The 20,461-nt window shown below is 35.8% G+C and overlaps 1 protein-coding gene across 1 annotated transcript in view; it reads left to right on the top strand.

Annotated features, from left to right (window-relative positions):
- Positions 1 to 20,461, top strand: part of GALNTL6 (polypeptide N-acetylgalactosaminyltransferase like 6) — a 1,149,397-nt gene that overhangs the window by 548,546 nt on the left and 580,390 nt on the right. The window lies entirely within an intron of this gene.

The raw sequence follows: 20,461 nt of genomic DNA, 5'->3' as shown, positions 1-20,461 counted from the left end.
CGTTTCAATCATACTATGAAGACAATTCAAAAATTTTAAATATACAAAACTGAATATCCTCAGTTTCTCTTAGGGAAGGGGTAAAAACAACTGTCGCTTAGAATATTCACAGTTTTTTAAAAAAGGAAGTGTTGCTGTGGCTGAAAGTTTTTTTTGGAGAGAGAAACATACCTGGATAATGAAGGGATTTCTGTAAAACATCTGCGTCTCCAGCTCTTATAGGGACAAAATTACATGCTGAAAATAGCCCAGACTCTAGCGCCAGATTATGTGGATTTGAATCTCTACTTCTGGCTTATTGGCTTTGTGACCTTTGGGAAAAAGGCATAAAATTCTCTCTGCTTCTGTTTTCTCATGTATCAAATGAGGATAAGTATTTGTGTCACAATCTCAGAAAAGGTGATATGATGATTTTGTAATAGAACATGTGAAGTGTCTGGCCCCTTGAAAAAACTTGAGAAAAATGAGAACAGGATAAGCACGTCTGAGAACTGGGTGACATCACCCCTCCACCTGTCAGTCCCACGGTTCTCGGAGACCGCTCCTCCGTCACCTTCTGATTTACCTCTCAGGCTTCCCTAGGACCCATGCATAGTTATCATCAGGTCAAATTTTCCCTTAAACAAAATAGATAACTGTGAGATTCCAGCAACTCTGAGCCACAGAGCAGTAACTTAAGTTCTCTTTTCAAAGGACATTGTTGCTCATTAAAGATACACTGAATGATGAAGTATTGATGTAATGTTTTCTTTAAAAAAAATCCCATCTCTATCTTAATTGAAAATGTATAATAGGCAAAAGTCCTTATATGGCATACCAAAATATTTGGGGGGTACAAAGATTATATATCTCTCTCTCTTTACAAGATTTCTCTGTGATAACCCCATCAGTGACCCTGTTATACTCAATTAAAAGTGATGAGTGCCTGACTGATTTGACATTATTTAGATAGTTTCATAGGATATTTGATTTTCACTCCTGGGACATACTTAATTATTCAGGCTACTTATTAATGCTAATTTATTCAGGCGTCTGCTGAGAACTCAAAAAATTAGGAGGGTTTTATATTATCTTTACACTTCAATTTCTACTCTTATTTTAAATTCATTTTCCCACATCGTAGTTATAAAGAATTTGATTAAGTAGGCATATTTGATTCTAGTTTTTTTATTATGAAATCTGTTTAGTAAAGAAACTGCACATAAAAGTTCAGTGAAAAATTGTGTCAGATTAAAGACTTGAAGATGGTTGCTTGGCCATGGTTAATCATTAATCATGGTTAATCGTTATACAGGTAATCTGATTTATAGAAGTTTATAAAAATTTCTAAATTTTGGTGAGTTTCTTCTTGCCACAATTTTATATTAGCCCTACAATTAGTTGCCATTAGGCTTTCATTTTCCATATTCTTTTTGTTGAGAAGTATTTTCAAAAAGTTTAATTAAAGCGAATTATAACTGAAGATTGTTATTTTTTATTCACATAGGATAATGTGAGAGTCATAGGGTTTATGTGCCATAAATACATGGGTTCCCAACTTTTTATTGAAGGCAGTGAATGTGGAAATTAGCAGTAGGCTGGCAATCTCTTTTCTTCTTTTATTGCATAGGAAAGAAAGAAAGTTGAACCAGTTAAATTCCCTTCTAAGCAGAGTCCTTATGCATGACACGTTTTGGCAGGTCCATTTGGTCTGTTTTAGGCTGCTTGTATAGTGCCTGCCACACAGAAATTACAGCTATTAATACCACTTGTATCTTAAGGTCTACATCATCTATGTTCAAAATTTATTCTTTTAATACTTAAGAAGGTATTAGGATAATACAGCAGTTTCTTCCCACCTTTAAGTGGTTTACATCTGTATTCTAGAAATTACTGATGCTACAAAGCTTCTAACATTAGAATCTTCCCCAAAGAAAAGCATATCAACAGGCTTTGACTGTCTTCAGAAGCATTCTGTGTTTATGAATGAATTGATAATGTATATCCAAAAAGTCCATCACCGCCATCCCTTGGTCAGTATTTACATTCAAAAGTCCATAATTTCCATAAAGCAAGGGATAGTAAAATAGTCATAAATATTAACATGCACCGTGCCTTAAAAATTATCAGTAGTTTTGTTTTCGCAGAGGTTTATAATGTTTGCAAAGACTGAAAAGATATAAATTTATTTTATTTAATAAGGATGAACAGAAAATTTATAACATTTATATTTTATATACTTTTGTTTTTAGTTTTATCAGAATTCTTTAGATATGTTAGTATTATATTTTTCATTGTTAGAATGTAACTTTCAGTAAAATCCTACCTCACTGTTAGCAACATGAAGTGATTTTCTTTTGAACATACAGTTCTTTTTCTTTTTTTTAACATCTTTATTGGAGTATAATTGTTTTACAATGTTGTGTTAGTTTCTGCTGTATAACAAAGTGAATCAGCTAGTTACTGGCATCAAGCGTCATTTAACAATTTTAGATTTTTTTCCTGAAGTAAAATATATTCTGAGACAAAATTTCGTAAACAGTGATGATCATGTATATTGTGTTTCTTGTAGAGGAAGAAGCAAGATACCTTAGTGTTGTTAATAAACAATACAGGATGCAACTAGAGATTATCATACTAAGTGAAGTCAGGAAGAGAAAGACAAATACCGTATGATATCACTTATATGTGAAATCTAAAGTATGACACAAATGAATCTGTCTGTGAAATAGAAACAGAATCACGGACATAGAGAACAGACTGGTGGTTGCCAAGGAGGTGTGGGTGAGGGAGAGGAATGCACTGGGAGTTTGGGGTTAGTAGATGCAAACTATTATGTACAGAATGGATAGACAGCAAGGTCCTACTGTATAGCGCAGGAAACTATATTCAGTGTCCTGGGGTAAGCCGTAATGGAAAAGAATATATAAAAGAATGTGTGTGTGTGTGTGTGTGTGTGTGTGTGTGTGTGTATATATATATGTATATATATATATGTATGTATATATATATATATAACTGAGTCACTTTCCTAAAATTAACACAACATTGTAAATCAACTATACTTTAATAAAATAAATAAATAATACAGTAAAGAAATGATCTCTGCCCCCCCCCAACTTCCCAAGATAATTACCAATAAAAGAGGTGAAGTATTACAGATTTAAAGAGAAGTAAATAGCAAGGTTTCCTATGAAATGGGCAGAGTTTTTAAAGGTTTAATTATTAATGTAATTCTCCTGCAAATCAGCATATACCATTCATTGTTAATACACAGACTGCAGCTGCCTCCTTTGTATGAAAAATGAGTCTAAACAATTGGGAATTAACTGCTGTGTTTTCTGACTTTGCACATTGGTCAGCCAATGGCAGAGGCCAGGTCAAAGTTCACAGAAGCATAGAGTGGTGAAATGGTCCTAGTGCCCCTGCCATCGGTCTAAAGGTCTCCAGGAAACACTCAGGATGCCCACCTTTTACCAATCCCAGAAAAGCCTGCTGCCCTAAGACCCCAAAATTGTGTATCTTGAATACGTGTATTTTCCTTCATGCTAACTGTAAAACACTTTGCCATCAGCTTCCTTTTCTTCCTGACCCAGATCCTCCCTCATTCTGCCTGAGATGCAAGGGTCTTCCCTTCATGTTGCTGGGACACCTGTCTTCTTCCTGTCTAAAGCATGTACACCTACCATTACTATTTTCTTTCATTTAGTCCCAAGCCTTTATATCTTACTTGTTTTGATTTACTATTTTTACATTTATAATATTTTTTATAAGTGGTAATCCCAGAGAATAGCTATAATTTCCAATAGTTTTTATAGGACTACAAACCAGGTGATGGTTTTCTGAAAATAAGAGATGGTGCCCATCCTGTCCCCAAACCCAATCATAATTGTCTTCTTTCTTAAGACTAATTCTCGATAAAACCACTCACCTGAATAATTAATTATGTTTATGACACCTTTGACTCTGTCTCAACAAAAATGTAGTCCCACCTTCTAGGAAGTGTGAGGTTTTTCAGTGGGAATACATTGTGGCTTAATTAAAAAATAGAAAGTATTGGGAATTCCCTGGCAGTGCAGTGGTTAGGACTCTGAGCTTTCACTGCTGAGGGCTTGGGTTCAATCCCTGGTCGGGGAACTAAGATCCCTGAAACCATGTGGTGTGACCAAAAAAAAAAAAAAAAAAATAGTAGTAGTAGAATTTCATGCATGCTACTTTATTTCTATGTAATTATCACTCTGTTCTAATTAAAAATTTAGCCTTGAGCATTTTATTTAATGCAGTAGTTAAATATGTAATTCAGTTCATTTTGTCTGCTTATTTTCAGAATTAGTAACAAAAGATCCTTCATTTGAAATTTAGAAGTGTTCTTCATTAATTTAAAAATAACGTAAACAGTCTTTCAGCATCATATTTTAATGCTGATTTTTTCTACCATGATATCTACTGTATAATTGCTAACAGTTGAAGTAAGAAAACGTTGGTAAGCATAAAGATATAAAATTTGAGATGGAGTTAATGTATGATGGAGTGTCCACAGGAGTATCGACCTGTCCACGTGAGAGAGATTCTGGAGATGTATGGATCATTAAAAAATATTGTATTTAATAAGTTTGTGGTAGTTAATATAAGCTCTTTAGAAGTCTTCCTATTTACGTATTGTTCTAGTCTACTTGGGCTGCTATAACAAGAATACCGTCACCTGGGCAGCTTATAAAGAGCAGAAGTTCATTTCTCACAGTTCTGGGGCTGGAAATCTGAGATGAGAGTACCAGCGTGGCTGAACGGAGTTAATGCTTATTTTAAGTAATTAGTCAGTGTCTAGTTAAGAAGGGATTCTGATGGACTAGTGTGAAAATGAGCTGTCAAAGTAACAAGATATCAGGGGTACTGACCTTTTATTAATAAAATGAATACATATTTAAATGGCATTTATGGAAGAAATGGCAGATGAGGCATTGACGTGACCGAATGTAGGGAAGTGTTATTAGATTTGATCCATTAGAGGCTGTCCCTGTTCTCTTCAAAATGAGATTAGCCTTTAGCAATCGGTTTATTACTTGAATTATGTGTTGAGATGAAAGAAAGAAACTGACAGTAGAAAAGCAAAGAGTCTGTATTCCTTGCTGTAATCAAGTAAATTATAAAAAAAGTGTATTGGTGTTTTCTATAATACTGATAATTGGAAACAACCTGAACTTCCGACAGTAAGGGATGGGTTCAGTCAACCATAGTACATCAATTCGACAAATGTATTCAGTCCCTAAATATAATTTTGTAGGAGTATATTCAATGGCATAGAAATATAGTTATGTTGATTTGTGTTTCTGGGCTTGGTTTCATAAATATGTGTTTGAGGTTTTTATACCGTTGCCCTGCCAGCTTTTCTTTTTCTCCTTCTTCTCCTTTTTTTTTTTTTTTTGCATATGGACAAACTGACTTGAGCCATTTAGAAACTGTAAATACGGAAAAGACTATAATATTCCATGTATTCAAAATAAGCAATACGAAAATTAGCAAAAGAAAATCCAATTTTTAAATTGTCTCATGATATCTCCCATGCTTTTTTGAAAATCACATATAAATTATTAAAAGATATATATAAATGTGTTTTATATATATGTGTGGGTATGTGTGTGTGTATATATATATATGTATGTGTATATATATGTGTATGTGTGTATATATATATGTATGTGTATATATATATATGTATGTGTGTATATGTATGTGTATATATATATATATATATATATATATATATATATAGCCACTACCTTTTGAATGCCTTGAACATATGGTCAGATCTGCCTTCTGGGTAGCAGAGCATGTGAAGTAGATATGGTTTTGTGTATGAAGTTAATATGGAAAAATTCTTTATATCATCACAAATTAAATAAATGAATTGTATCAATGAAATATCTATATATGTATATGTTTATATAAATAAGTATATAGGTATATATTGCAAAAAGTTGCTAGTGTTTAACTCTGGTTAAAGGAGTACATGGGTGTTTAATTTGGGCTATTTTCCAAAAATTTCTATATTTATCCATACATTTTCATTGAGGAGAAAACTGTAAGTGCACAGTGGAAAGAGAGAACAACTTGATTTGCATGATGTGTGCTTTTACTACAAGCTGAATCTTCATTAATGTGACTCCATCCTTGGGGATGTTATTTTCTTCCCTCAATTTCATAAATTTTCCAAAAGCCAGTGTGTAGTGTGCATTCATATTAGCAACTTAGAGACCCAAGAAATCAGTTTCAGAACCCGACACTACATCCAAAAATCTAATTTAAAGAAATATAGGGCTTCCCTGGTGGCGCAGGGGTTGAGAATGTGCCTGCTAATGCAAGGGACACGGGTTCGAGCCCTGGTCTGGGAGGATCCCACATGCCGCGGAGCAACTGGGCCCGTGAGCCACAACTACTGAGCCTGTGCGTCTGGAGCCTGTGCTCTGCAACGGGAGAGGCCGCGATAGTGAGAGGCCCGTGCACTGTGATGAAGAGTGGCCCCCGCTTGCCACAACTAGAGAAAGCCCTCGCACAGAAATGAAGACCCAACACAGCAAAAATAAATTAATTAATTTAAAAAAAAGAAATATATTTTTCTTAAAGTATTGTTAAATGAATATTATCTGTGATCTATTTCTACTTTACATGGAAGGGCCCCTAGGTACGTGTCTCCTCTATAGCCATATGATTTTGTTACTTACTTTGTGGAAAAGTAAAACTTTTAGCTAAATCCATGAATTTCTCATCCACTAGTCAAATATCCTAGACTATAATTGAAAAATCAAAGCATGATACTTAAACGAAGACATAATGTATTCAACTTGATTTAAAAAAGAATTCTTGTCCTGAATCTACTATTTATAATGATAATTTTAATTCACTGTGAATTTATAATTCACTTTGACCAAGTTTTTTTTTTAATCTACACGTAGGTATTTAAAGATTTTGCTTCTCTCATTTACACCTTTGCCACTGGTTATCGAGTTTATAAGAATAAACCAGTTGGAAGGGTCAACCACTTACTTTTTCTGAAAAGTATAAAAGCCTAACCAGTGGCACAGCAGGTTTTTGAAAGCCCTAGATTTGTGTCCTTTTAAAACTTCAGAAGAAAAACCAGTTGTGCTAATTAGAACTCCCACTCCTCAATCGTCACCTGCCTGCTTTCTTTGTTTCCTTTGAATTCAACAAATATATATGTTTCCGTATTTTTTAGAGTATTGGTAGAGTTAGCAAGTGATAGGAAAAGCTCAAAGTTCAGCTGAAGTTTCTCTGACGCTTACAGAGTATTTACATTATAATACTATCAGGAACTTCTCAGGAGAATGAATGCAAGTCCATTTTAATTTTACAAGATTGATTTGCTACCATAATGTATCAATATGGACAAAAATCTACTAGAAAACTACCCAAACATATGCTGATAAAAGGATGAATCCCCAGCATTGTAGAATGATACGTACAGAGCAAAAGACTGATAACCCGAGATACATGGGGCCTTGCAGCTGAGCAAAACCCAACAACTATGACATAATTTAAAAACATGTAATGTCAGGCTCCTGTCAGACCACAGGAGACTCTAGAAACAGAGTCGAAGGGGTCAAAGGCTTTGTGGGGCAATTAAATCTTGAAACACCTTGAAGGCCCTGTCACACTGAGAAGGTGGCATATGCAGCCGGCCCCAAGTGCAGGAGCAGCCCAGACAAAGGTGCAGAGATGACCAGGTGGTGAGGCCCAGCGGAAGGGCCAGAGGGCTAGAGAAGAAGGACAAGGGGAGGATCCACCACGGGAGATTCAGACGTATGTACTTCCGAAAGAGTGGCCGTGTAAAGTCAGGTCTTCCACGAGTATGTCTCCCAGACAAATCCACACCTCCATCCACCTCCCTGACTGTGCATTTCTGCTTAGAGAGAGTGACAGATGTACATTTCACAGGAGAGCTGTTCTGTGAAGGGACACATAAGTGCAAAACAGTTTCCTATGATTGATGATACTGAGACAATCATCCCACACGCCTAGAAGAGGTAGCAAGAAAGCAAATGCAGTCTATCGTTTTGTTTGTTAGAGACACAGAAAGGCGATCTCCTCAGGGTCGTTTTCTTGTCTTTGTGCAAAGTTTATATTTTAAATTTCTATATTCCGTATTAGCTCCCATATTCTTTCATTTGTGTTGTTTCTATCAGGTGAACAGTGAATCCCATATGAAACACACATACAGACACACCCACACACTTGGAAAAGGTATGAAGATCACACAGAGCTTTAGCCTTGTCTTCTTGAGATGATTTTGGCTTCGGTATAGTTTTGCTGCTATAGGCAAAACAATTAGGAAATCCACAATTAAGAAATTATACTGTCTATTGATTTTAATTTTTAAGTCCAATTTTCACTCCAAAAAGTGGGAAAACAAAGCTAAGTTCAATATTCCACATGGCATTCAGAATCTCATCTTCACAGTGTTGGCTTTGCTATGGCCACTTCTACAAAAGCTAAACCATGCTTTGTTTTATTATCCCAAAGCATGTTTCTCAGTGTATAAAATTTAAGTGTAAATGTTTTTAAATTAGAAAAAAAGAGAGTTAACTGCTCTTTTATGCTTTCTGTCCTTTTTGAAAATAACTTGGAAGTCAGTTTTATTTATCATTGTCTTTCTGTAAATTTATGACCTGTTTATTGAAGTATACACACTCCTTTAATACATTTTGACACAGAAATGTGCTTCATGTAAGTTGTTTTACTACATTTATGTCTGAACTAAATTATAGTGTGGATATGACCCATAAACTCTAGAAACAGACCCGCAGAAATAGGCATGATGATTCGCAACTAAAATTTTTATTTAGTTGGGAAGATAAAATATAGTGAAGAACCTTTTAAGCTATTTAGTATAAGCAGTATACTTTCCCTGGCATGTGGAAAAATAGAGGGAGATTCTTAGTGACAGACAGGGCCCCCCCACCCCCGCTCAAAAAAAGAAATTCCAAACATCAAAATCTCTGTTCACCGTACTTCTTACCTGGGTTAATAAAAATACTTGTGATACTTTTACTGTGCAATATGTTTCAAAAACATGCAATATGTTTCATAAAATGTGCCATTTCATTGCAGCCTGTGGATCTGTAGAAAGGATTACTTTTTTTTTCTCTCCTCTCTTTAGGGAGCCTTAGACTTTGTTCTCAGCTGTTTGCCTGGCTTAATACAATGTACTTAATGCTGTGATGTTACCCCTGTGATTACTAAAATGATTTTACCTTATATTCTAGAAACTCAATCTGTTTTCAGTGGGTAGGCTCATTGCTCTCTACAGAATGATTTATAAACCTGTCATTTTAAAAGATAACATGGAAAATCTCAGTGAGGTCAGTGACACACCTACCTTTCAGTAACATAATTTCCACTATCAAAATACACTTAAAGCATAATTTAAAATCCAAAACAGGTAGCTGCCGTTGTTGGGAAGTAGAGAATATAATTTTTAAAGAAAAACATTCCATTTTCCTAAATGTTACCAAGCTTCTCCAATAAAACAGATAAGGATTTCAAGGAGACAGTTCTTTTTTAATTGATATATAAAAAAAATCACTTCTCCGTGACATTGTAAGAATACAGATTAACACAAAATCTTTCACAAAGAAGAAGAAACACATTTACTAACACTGAACCTCTTGGCCATTTGGTTTGCTCTGCTAATGGTCCAATAAACAAATTTTAATAGACTTTAGCTTTCTAAATTTTATTTTGAAGAGTATTGCATGATTTCATTCCTTTTACAAATTATTGAAAGGTATTGACTAATAATTGTTGTTGATACTCTTCTTAAATGCAGAAGTTGAGGGAAAAGAGGGATAAATTTAAAGAACATGACTTTTAGTAGGTAGAAAAATGAACAACCTCAGATCAGCAGATCTTAGAAGATATGTCGGGTCATTGTAATTCAAAATGTAGCCTAATTCTACAACATTTAAACTCAGACACTTGCTCTTTTGGAATTAACTTTCTAAGGTCTAATGGTAAAATGATCTTCATTAGTCCACATCTTAAAATAATTTGTGAAAAGGAGTGAGACAATGCAATACTCTTCAAAGTAAAGATGATAAAGCTTGTGTCTAGTACTGTGTTCACAGGCGTGGCGTTGTTCACTTCACAGTGTTGGATCAGGGAACTGTCTCAGAGCCAGGCTAGTGATGGGCTCATGATCAGAATGGACTTCCAAACTCCCTCATCACCTGAAAACAAAGGGCATCAGAAATCAACAAAATGGGGTCCTCCCATCCCAGCTCAACATGCACTCTGATTCTTAAACTTTGCCAGGGGCCAGGGTTGACATCAACCATGAATCTTATACACAGTTGCTCCCTTTGGGAATGAGGAACAGCCCAGGCAGGGGTAGGATAGAACAAAGATGTATTTGGTCATATGTACCACGAGTGGAACTCACTGAATACATTTAAGGAGGTCTGAATCTTTCATGAACTACTTCATCAAACAGCATTTCAGAATAAAGCAGTTCCAGACTTGGCAAAGATATAGAAGTCTTTTCCTAACTTTAAGCAAGAAGTGTACTAGATTTCATGAAACGACAGTAGAACGGAATACTATGAATGTGCATAATATACACCATCCCTTACTAGATAAAAAATTTTTATTTAAAGGTCACACACACACACACACACACACACACGCACACGCACACACACACTCTTTTAAAAAGTATGCATTGATGGCAAGCGGAATCTACATTGGATTTTTAAGGCAATGGCCCTTTGAATGGGAATATTAAGTCTACCGTAGAAAACTCTATCAGTCTACTATAAAAAAGTGTAGTCAGGGAATCTTCTTTCATTTATTGATTTATTCATTAACTGTTGTTGATACTCTTCTTTAAATGGCAACTATTTGGAATATAGAAATGAAGTGACATTGCCTTTCAGTTCAAGAAGTATAAACTGTTAGTAGAGAGGTACTAACCAAAACTCATTGACAGTTATTTTCTTGATCCACTGTCTTTTGGGGAATTAATCCTTTTGGATAGTGATTGTATGTATATGTGTGTGTATATATATATTTTTTTCTTAGTGTAACGCAGAGGAGCTTTTCCTAAGTGTCCTAAAATAAGGTTGCCGGAATAAAATACAAGATGCCCAGATTTAACTCTGTGTCTTGTATTTTTATTTACTAAATCTGACAACCCTTCTCTAAAGTTCCTACCAGCTCACTCTACCTGTGATTACCACAACTAGTGGATGGAGTGTCCAGAGCCAAAAACCCAAAGAGAAGATGGTACTAACATGAGGCACTATAATAGCTGACTTGTACTAAATACCTACTGTTGAGAAACACACAACTGAGTGGATAACACATTACTCGGCTTTAACCTAACTTGAATCTTACTCCATTCTTGTGTGCTCTGGCTAGGAAATACTTTGGCTCCAAAAGAAAAGTTTCATTCCATCCTGCTATGTTTTCAGTTTCTGATTTCTATCATAAGAGCCTTAAATGGCCAAGGCTTGAGCTTACTATAAAATATTCTGAACATCAATCTGGGGTTCCCTCATTAATTATAAAAATTGTGACTATTATGTAGCCGACCTCACATTTACAGAAATAGCCAGGGCTTTAATTAGACTTACTTTAAAGTGTTAAAGGAAGCAACAGGCCTGCAATTGCCCCCGCACTAATAGTACATAATATAGCCAATTGCAAACAGCAGTCTAATCTGTTGATTTCAAGAAAGGTGTAATTATATTGCTTCCTTTGCTGAGCAAATCATATGAGAGCTTCTCTAAATCAGCCTCATTGTGTAATGAAGAGCTAATTACAAACAGCAGTGTTCTTGCCTTAAATTTATTGTAAGTGCTAATGCTGGGTTGGCGCCACTGTGACAATGGCTCATTAGAAATTAACGAAAGCGGCTGTGGAAAGCTGCCCAAAGCAGGGCTTCTGGTGTTCTGTTTCAGAAGGCTGCAGTGATTACATCCTTCAGTGTGTAATTACTAAGAAAAGGGTGTTTGATTTAGGTTTTGGCAAATTTCTAAAAAGAACTAAAAGACATTTTTAGAGAAAACAAAATGGCTTGGAAAGCCTTCTTGTCAGGCGTCATTATACCAGGTGTGCCCTGGAAACCTCGTTTGAGGAGAAGCTCTTTTAGACGCTAAGCCACCGTGGACAACTGAATTCTGACATTCGGCATCTAAATGGAATTGCTGACTTTAGAAATATACAGAGGAAGAAAGGGAGAAAAAATTATATATATATATATATATGTATATATCTATATCTAATCTATATCTCTCCTTCCCTTGCATTGAAGTGATGCAAGTAAACAAAACTCTTGCAAGGTTAACAAATTGAGCTCTCTACAGAGAGCTCCGTGCTATTTTGCATCCTTGTGTCTGGACGGGGTTTTTCCTTCTAATTCAGCTGGCAGTACCTAAGCCTGTGCTTTGAAATAGCCCCCGATCCATGCAGCTGGATTTTTATTCAGTTAACTTGCTCAGTTGAGTAAGTTGGGCAGTGATGGCCATCCTGTCATTTCCACAGCCCAGAACACCTTCAACTTGGGAGCCCCCAAACCACTCCCTCATCTCTTCCTTTTATTGATTTTGTCGACTATCACAGAGTTTTCTTTCTCTGTGCTTGTTCTAAAATGGAGCTTTAAAATGCCGACTTTTCTAGAATTGCTAACAGTTCAGTACTTCGATTCATAAATTTTTAATCTGACAGGGAAAACCCCTCCCAGAGATGTTGGTAGTACTGTGTCTACAACTAACAAGTTATACTAATTAATTCTCAAAGCGTTTTCACATATATTTTCTGAATTGATGTTACTGGATTTTAAATTGCTGTGTCCTCAACAAATCTAAGTCTCGTCGCACTGATCTCCAAACAGTACTATTCTCTTTCCTAATAACAGAAATCAGAAGTAATTGCAAAGTTTAACTGTAGGCTAATGGATATGAGTACCTTAATATATATTTTTAAAGAACTAAAAGATTAAGTCAGAAATAGATTTTAGCAGATAAATTGTTTTAAAAAATGTGTATGCATACTAACTAGAAAATTTAGGTAAAACATATTGATACATACAAGCGGCCTTTTTATGTGCAAATAAGTCATACACATTTTCCCACCTGGGGACTAAAGTCATTCGCATAACAAAACACATTGTCTTCAAGAGAAAAAATAAGAAAATTGAGTAAAATATCAGAAGCACACTCCCTATTCCTAAAGTCCTAGCCGTAATTTTTTTTTCTTTTTTAAATGCATAGCTTAGAAACCTCAGGAAGTTTTATAGATGAAGAAACTGAGGCACAAGAAGGAAAAGTTATATGTCCAGGTTCTTACAACTCATTAATGGCAGAGCAGAACTAGGGATATTCATGTTCTGACAGCCGGTCCACTACTCTTAGCGAACTAACCTCAATTTGTCCAATATTATTGCCCTTATCCAATTTTACATCTTCAGTTATGGCTATAGTAAATAAAGATCAATACTTTTCAAATTTTATATCAAAAAATAGTATTTTCAAAATTTTTTCATGTCCTTTCAATTTTAAAAGTTTGTTCATTTTTCTCTAAGAGTTTATAAGATGACATCCAAATATTAATAGCTTTTGTGTCTTTCAGTGTAGATAAACACCCCAATTTATCTTGTCCTCTATCCCCTCCCAATGCTAATTATGGAATTCTCTGATACTTATCATTATCTTTCTTGAAAGTCACTTGAAAAGTCAGTTTTATTTATGACTTATGTGTTTAACTTTTTATCATTGCATATCCATTACAGCAAAGTCTATGGCGTTTTCAAGATTTTTCAGGGTCATCTGAAATGCACATAATTTTATAATTATACAGTTGGAGGCCTTCTTCTATTTATAATCACACTTTATTATTACTCTATTCTCGTACTTCTAATCAGCCTTTTAATTTTCATGGGTATGACTGCTTATCCTATTATCCAGTATGAACTTTATAAGATCAATAATAAAATTTAGGGTATGAGTACGAAAAACAAGTGAGTGACAGCAGACCAATGATTAATGCTTTGGTCCACATGGAAAACAACATTTATTTAAAAATCATGGCAATGAAATAAGCTGAAGTAAGTGATAAAAAATTCATGAAGATGCAAAATTATTCAGGCCTGTGGCAGATTCTATGGCAACAATGCCACAAACTTATATTAATGTCTACTATGTGCAAATATAGCGTTTCTTTCATGGGCATTCCTGTCATCTTATATATCAGTGCTTCACTGTTTTATTTAGAATCTATGTGAATAGCTCTTTGTAAGATATTGAACTTTGTATTGGGAAAAAGGATCAGTCATTGCATAATGAATTCACTTTTGGATTATGTCTGTACAACAACACATAAAATGAATATTTGCTATATTTGATGATTCAGACACAAAGTTCATTGAGGCTGTGGGCTGAATGATTATATTTGGCTTTATGAACAGTCTAAAGTAACCACAACCATCACTAAAACATACACTGCATTTTGTTCTATGTAGAATTAGCCTCAATAAAGAGAAAAGGGACTGTTAACCACATTCTACACAATAGCTCTACTACCCTGTAGTTTACAAGCGGCAAGTAGACTAAAATGTGACTTTTTTTCAAGATTACTCTGTAGAATATAGAATCGAGTCTTTATTCTATGAGCAATGATTTTCCAGTGTATTCTTTTACTAAATGTTTTTAAAAGGCTTACTGAAACTGTGGAAAATATATAGGAAGCTAAGGTAGGAAATTTTCCTTCCTGCTAATATATAAATGTAGTCAGTTTTTCTTCTTTTTGTCACAGCATTTGGAGATTTAGGTAAAATACCACCTTGAGAATGTTTCTTGGCATCCCTTATTTTTATTGAACCATGAACTCGAAAGTCTAGCATAAAATATTATTCTGTGTAAATAGTGGAAATGTATTCCATTAAGACAAAAACCATGTATTTAGAATCCATTTATGTGCTGCCATTTGTCTTCTCTGTGAATTGTCTATCTAAAATAGGAATGGTGGTACACTTGGCCTTTCTATACCTATTCTTATTCTTATACAGGTAGAGATATTGCATATGACATAGTATGGGTGTGGAGAAAGTGAAAAAGGGCTGTGTTTGGGATTTGAGTGAATCCCACCCAAAACTAGCATATAAGCAAAATAAATTAAAAATGTATGTATGTGTATGTATGCAAGTAAAACATTTTATTACATATTTATGTATGTGTGATTTATAAATATGAATTGCATAAAATATATACATTATATATTCAGAACAAAAGTATTTCTACGCTTACATGCACATGTGTGCGCACACACATTATTTTGCCAACACATATTATTTTGTCTTCCTTCTGATCTAACTTTAACAGATGGCACCTATATTGTCTAACCTGAAACCATAAAATATTTGAGGCAAATACTCACCTTTTATTGAGTTAAATTCATGGTCTTAGTAGGTGAGGAAATATTTCTCTGTCCCGCTTTAGTGGAAACCACAGGTGGGCTGGCATGATGGAAACCACTGTTCAGGTAGTCCCCCTGTCGTCCATAGCCCCTACTTGGTTGTCTCAAGTCTACTAGGCTATTATTTTATTTAAGGTCCACACTGAAAATTTCTCTAATCCAGAAGTTTATCTTTGCCAGTGAAAATCTATAGGGGCCAACCATTACATTTATAACAGCAAACATTATACATCAGTTACTATGCACTATACTCTGTTGCCTAGTATGATTAAGCCTTTTTCACTTAGAAAGGTGCTGAGTATTTTCAGTTCTGAATTATTTTATTATGAGAAGGAACCGTTAAATCCTGGTAATTCTAGTTGAAAAAAATTATACTTGAGGGCTTCCCTGGTGGCGCAGTGGTTGAGAGTCCGCCTGCCGATGCAGGGGACACGGGTTCGTGCTCTGGTCCGGGAAGATCCCACATGCCGCGGAGCGGCTGGGCCCGTGAGCCGTGGCCGCTGAGCCTGTGCTCTGCAGCGGGAGAGAGGCCACAGCAGTGAGAGGCCCGCGTACCGCAAAAAAAAAAAAAAAAATGTGTATATATATACTTGAAAATAAGAGTGGTCATAAATATAATACCTTTAATACATGTGATGATAAGCTAAAATTCTCAGTAATTTTTTTCCAAAAAGTCTTTCCGTTGAAGACTAAGCCAATGCTTGTTGTAGCCACCTGGCGATTTAGATCCCCAGTGAGATATACCAGTTAACACGCAGTTACTGTGGGTGCTTCTACTAACCACAAGAGTCAACAGTTATACAAAGTTTAGCAATAGATTTTACAGGGTTGCCATTATCAATATATACCTCAAAGAACTTATAATAAATAGTAGTAATTATTAGACTTGACCATCAAATGTCTAATTTCTTTTTCTAGACACACTTGCATGCAACTTACACCAAACAATATTAGGATTTTATAGACTATCTCTTATCCTGTTTTGTCTAGTACTACATATGAGTTGGTAGCCGATGTTACTTTAATGCGCTTACAATTATAAGGCATGCAATTCTGAATTTAGATAGCTCTGACCTGTTTGAATATTAAAATTGAGAACTTCTCTGATTATATACTGCTGTTGACAATATTTTAGTGAGGAAAAGTTACTATAAAATACGAAGCAGAAAAACTTTGCGTGTGTATTCCATATTCCCATACATATTTTCTGGTGTTGGAATCTTAAATTTTTTAAAAATGATTTTTAACTTGTTGGGTATAGGTAAATTGTTTAATATATGTGTCAGTAGCCTAAACTTCAGACATCATCACCTAGTGTTTATTAACTCAGGAGAACTGTGTCTGACTTTTAACAGGAAAGAAGGAATTTCACATTTGGTGGACATCAATTGATTATGTGCTAATCACTGTACTTGATTTTTTTATATATTATCTTGATTAATCCAAGTACCCACCCTATAAAAGAGATAGAAACCAAGACTTGGAAAGACTTGGTGTCTTGCTCAAGACCACAGAGCTCATAAATATGAAGAGATAACCATTTCCAGATTTTTCTTCTTTCACATATTAGGCTAATTATTCAAGAATACTCACGAGAACAAATCTTTCTGCATTATAAACAAACTACAACAGGTTTCAAAATAAAAATAAATTTTTAATTCATTAATTTTATATTTGAAATAACAACATCCTTGTACTTTTTGTTTAATATTAGAGAACTTATACGTAACACAAGGTTTATTTTATCTATTTTTTTTACTATAAAAATTTATTTTTTCAATTGTGGTAAAATATGCATAACATAAAATTTACCATCTTAACCATTTTTAAGAGTAAAGTTCAGTAAGGTTAAGTACAGTTAGTTACATTGTCATACAATCAATTTCCAGACCTCTGTAATGTAATTTTCTAATACAACACCTGAATAGAAATAAATTTAGGAGATAAAGCAGGCATATATTCTTGGTTATTGCTCTAAATAAATCTCTTAAAATATTACAGATCTCTAAATGAGGCAGGCCACACAATACCGCTGTATTGCAGGGAGATTTAGTTTGTGACTGCAGTGTTACACAGGAACTGATTTACTAATTACCTAACTGCCTTCAAATCTGGATGAGCCAGACCTTATTGTCTGCAAAATTATTTAATGAAATAGTTTCCCAATCAGAAGTTATTAGAAATGTAACTTTACTTGTTTGGTCCCCTAAAGTGATCTCACAAACACCACCACCACCAAGAACAGCACAAAAACATGTACAAATGCAGCTTTTTTTTTTTAAGTTTACTTTTGTACGTATGGAAGTTCAAGCATCGTCAGTTAATTGTACTGGTTTTTTTCTTAAATTTATTTATTTTTGGCTGTGCTGGGTCTTTGTTGCTGCACTCGGGCTTTCTCTAGTTGTGGCGAGTGGGGGCTACTCTTCGTCGCAGTGCGCAGGCCTCTTACTGTCGCGGCCTCTCTTGTTGCAGAGCACAGGCTCCAGACACGCAGGCTCAGTAGCTGTGGCTCACGGGCCTAGTTGCTCCGCGGCATGTGGGATCTTCCCGGACCAGGGCTCGAACCCGTGTCCCCTGCATTGGCAGGCAGGTTCTTAACCCCTGCACCACCAGGGAAGCCCTGTACTGGGTTTTTTATTGGCTCTTTTATGGCTCACTTTATTTTCTGGATTGCTTTATGATGTTGTGACACATTGATTTTCCCTCCTACCCTCATACCAACAAAGTCTATAGGAAATAAAGTATCTTTATTATAATATAACGCCACAGCAGCCATCCCATTTATTATGGAATTAAATAAAAGAGCAAAGAGAGCCACGTCGGAAGAGACTCTGGGATTTGAAAGGTCACAGATCGTGTAAATATACAAAATAACTCCTGATTAAATGAACTATGCCTTCCTGAAATTAAAGGAAAGCCTGTTTTAATTATTTTCTGAATTTTAATGATTCATCTTTCATATGTGACTATGAGTATGTTTAGTCAGCAAATGTGATGTGTATGTGCGAATGAAGTCATTACATTAGGACCACAGGAATTTTAATGTCAGAAGGAATGGGTGAAGATTTATGTAGGCACGATGGGGTATGCTCTTATTGTGGAGAATGATACATGACTCTTTACTGGAGGGAAAAAACCATGATTAAATTAGCTGCTATTGCTTATGTCGTAAACCACTAATGCAGAGTTGGAGTAGTTTATAAATATCAGAAGAAGCTGGTAATGCAATTACCGCATTAGTATTCGTCTGGAATCTGGTTGGGGACTTCAAAATAAACTCCAAATGAGTCATTTATTTTCCTTCGGGAAATGCTAACTGTGATAAATTCCCCCACCTAAAAATGGTTTTCAGTGATTCTTTCACATGTTCCATATGAGAACAGAGGTTTGAAAGTAGATGATGAGGGAGTTTATCAGTCCTCCCTAAGTTTTTCCTTTTTTTTTTTTTTTAACATCTTTATGGGAGCATAATTGCTTTACAGTGGTGTGTTAGTTTCTGCTGTATAACAAAGTGAATCAGCTCTACATAAACATATATCCCCATATCTCCTCCGTCTTGCGTCTTGGAAGGGTAAGCTGGGACGAAGTGAGAGAGTGGCATGGACGTATATACACTACCAAATGTAAAATCGGTAGCTAATGGGAAGCAGCCGCCTAACGTTTTTCACATTATAGCACATATTGAAAAAATAAAAATGTTCAGCTCACTGAAATATACAGGGAAGGCTTTATTCAGGCAAAGACTCCAGTTGCTCTGAGGACTGAAGAGACAGAACCTCAGCTGGGACACACCAGGTGCTAGAGGACATGAACTGAGAAGCCTGGAGACACAGACAGTGTCACCCACTCATCCAACATGTACTTACTGAAGGCCTGCTATGTACCAGTGGCGTTCTGGAAACAGAGTTGTGAAAAAGTAGTCCAAAATCCTGCCCTCCTGCAGCTTATATTCCAAGGAGGAATAGAAAATGAACAAGTTCAATAGGGAAAATACAGCATGTGGCATGGTGATACTATCCAGAAGAAGAAGAAGCGAACAAGGAGTGGAGAACTTGAAGTAGATTTGAGATTATGAGACCAGAGAAGGCCTCACAGAGAAAGCAGCTGGTGGTTACCCAGAAGAGGCGAAAGGACTAACTGTCTTGTCAGACTGGTTTTAGGAAAGAATGCAAAAGTTGCTTTTATGAATGCAAACTGCATTGTTGGAGGGAGTCTGAAACTATATTAATAATTTTTTAGTAAAAATTCACAAATGGATATAATTATATGTAATGGAGCGAAGGAAGAATATAAGAAAGGAGAGGTTTGTTTTCTAGCCTGTGACTTAGAACATAGCCTTCTAATCCCTTCTCTGGATGAGTAGATAACATTGAATCTATTCTCTAGAAGTCATGCATCTACAGGAGGTACAGGACTGGGATCCGTCATTCTGATTTTGTCTCTTAGTACAGACCAAGTAATCCCAACCAAGATCTAGCGACACAGAAGGGCAACAAATCTCCCCGATAATTATTCTGACCCCAGAACAAGAGATGAGACGTGGCCTGACTTCTGTGCTGTCTGCAGAATAAAAACAAGCAGAAAAAAAGCTCATATTTCTGTCTCTGTGCCTTAAAATATCAAAATCCGATTGGCCCTACCGGACTAAACTTTGTCCTCAGAGATGTGAAATACTGAGATTTCAGGCCCTCTTTTTTATAGTGTTCTTTTGGTTAATCCCAGGGTTCAATGTGACTCTTTCCCAAAGCACCACTTCTGGAAGGAGCAGGCTGTGATCCAGAAACAGCAGAAATTATAGCCCAAGCATGTCATGTTGGACATAAATAATGCCTGATGCTTCTGCAGAGTTGCTTCAGCAGGAGTGAATCTGGTGAGCATTGCCTTTGGAAGCCAGGCCAGTGTTCCAGGGAGCTCAGCCGATAAAACATAGAAGTGAGAGAGTATGGTGGTCTTCCCCAGAAAGATGCTGCAGTCCGGAGAGTGGTGGTCAGCAGAGCCC

This window comes from Lagenorhynchus albirostris, chromosome 7 (assembly GCF_949774975.1).
Source record: "Lagenorhynchus albirostris chromosome 7, mLagAlb1.1, whole genome shotgun sequence".
In the NCBI taxonomy this organism is placed as follows: Eukaryota; Metazoa; Chordata; class Mammalia; order Artiodactyla; family Delphinidae; genus Lagenorhynchus; species Lagenorhynchus albirostris.
The sequence above is the reverse complement of the archived record's forward strand: the minus strand, read 5'-3'. Positions and strand labels throughout refer to the sequence as shown.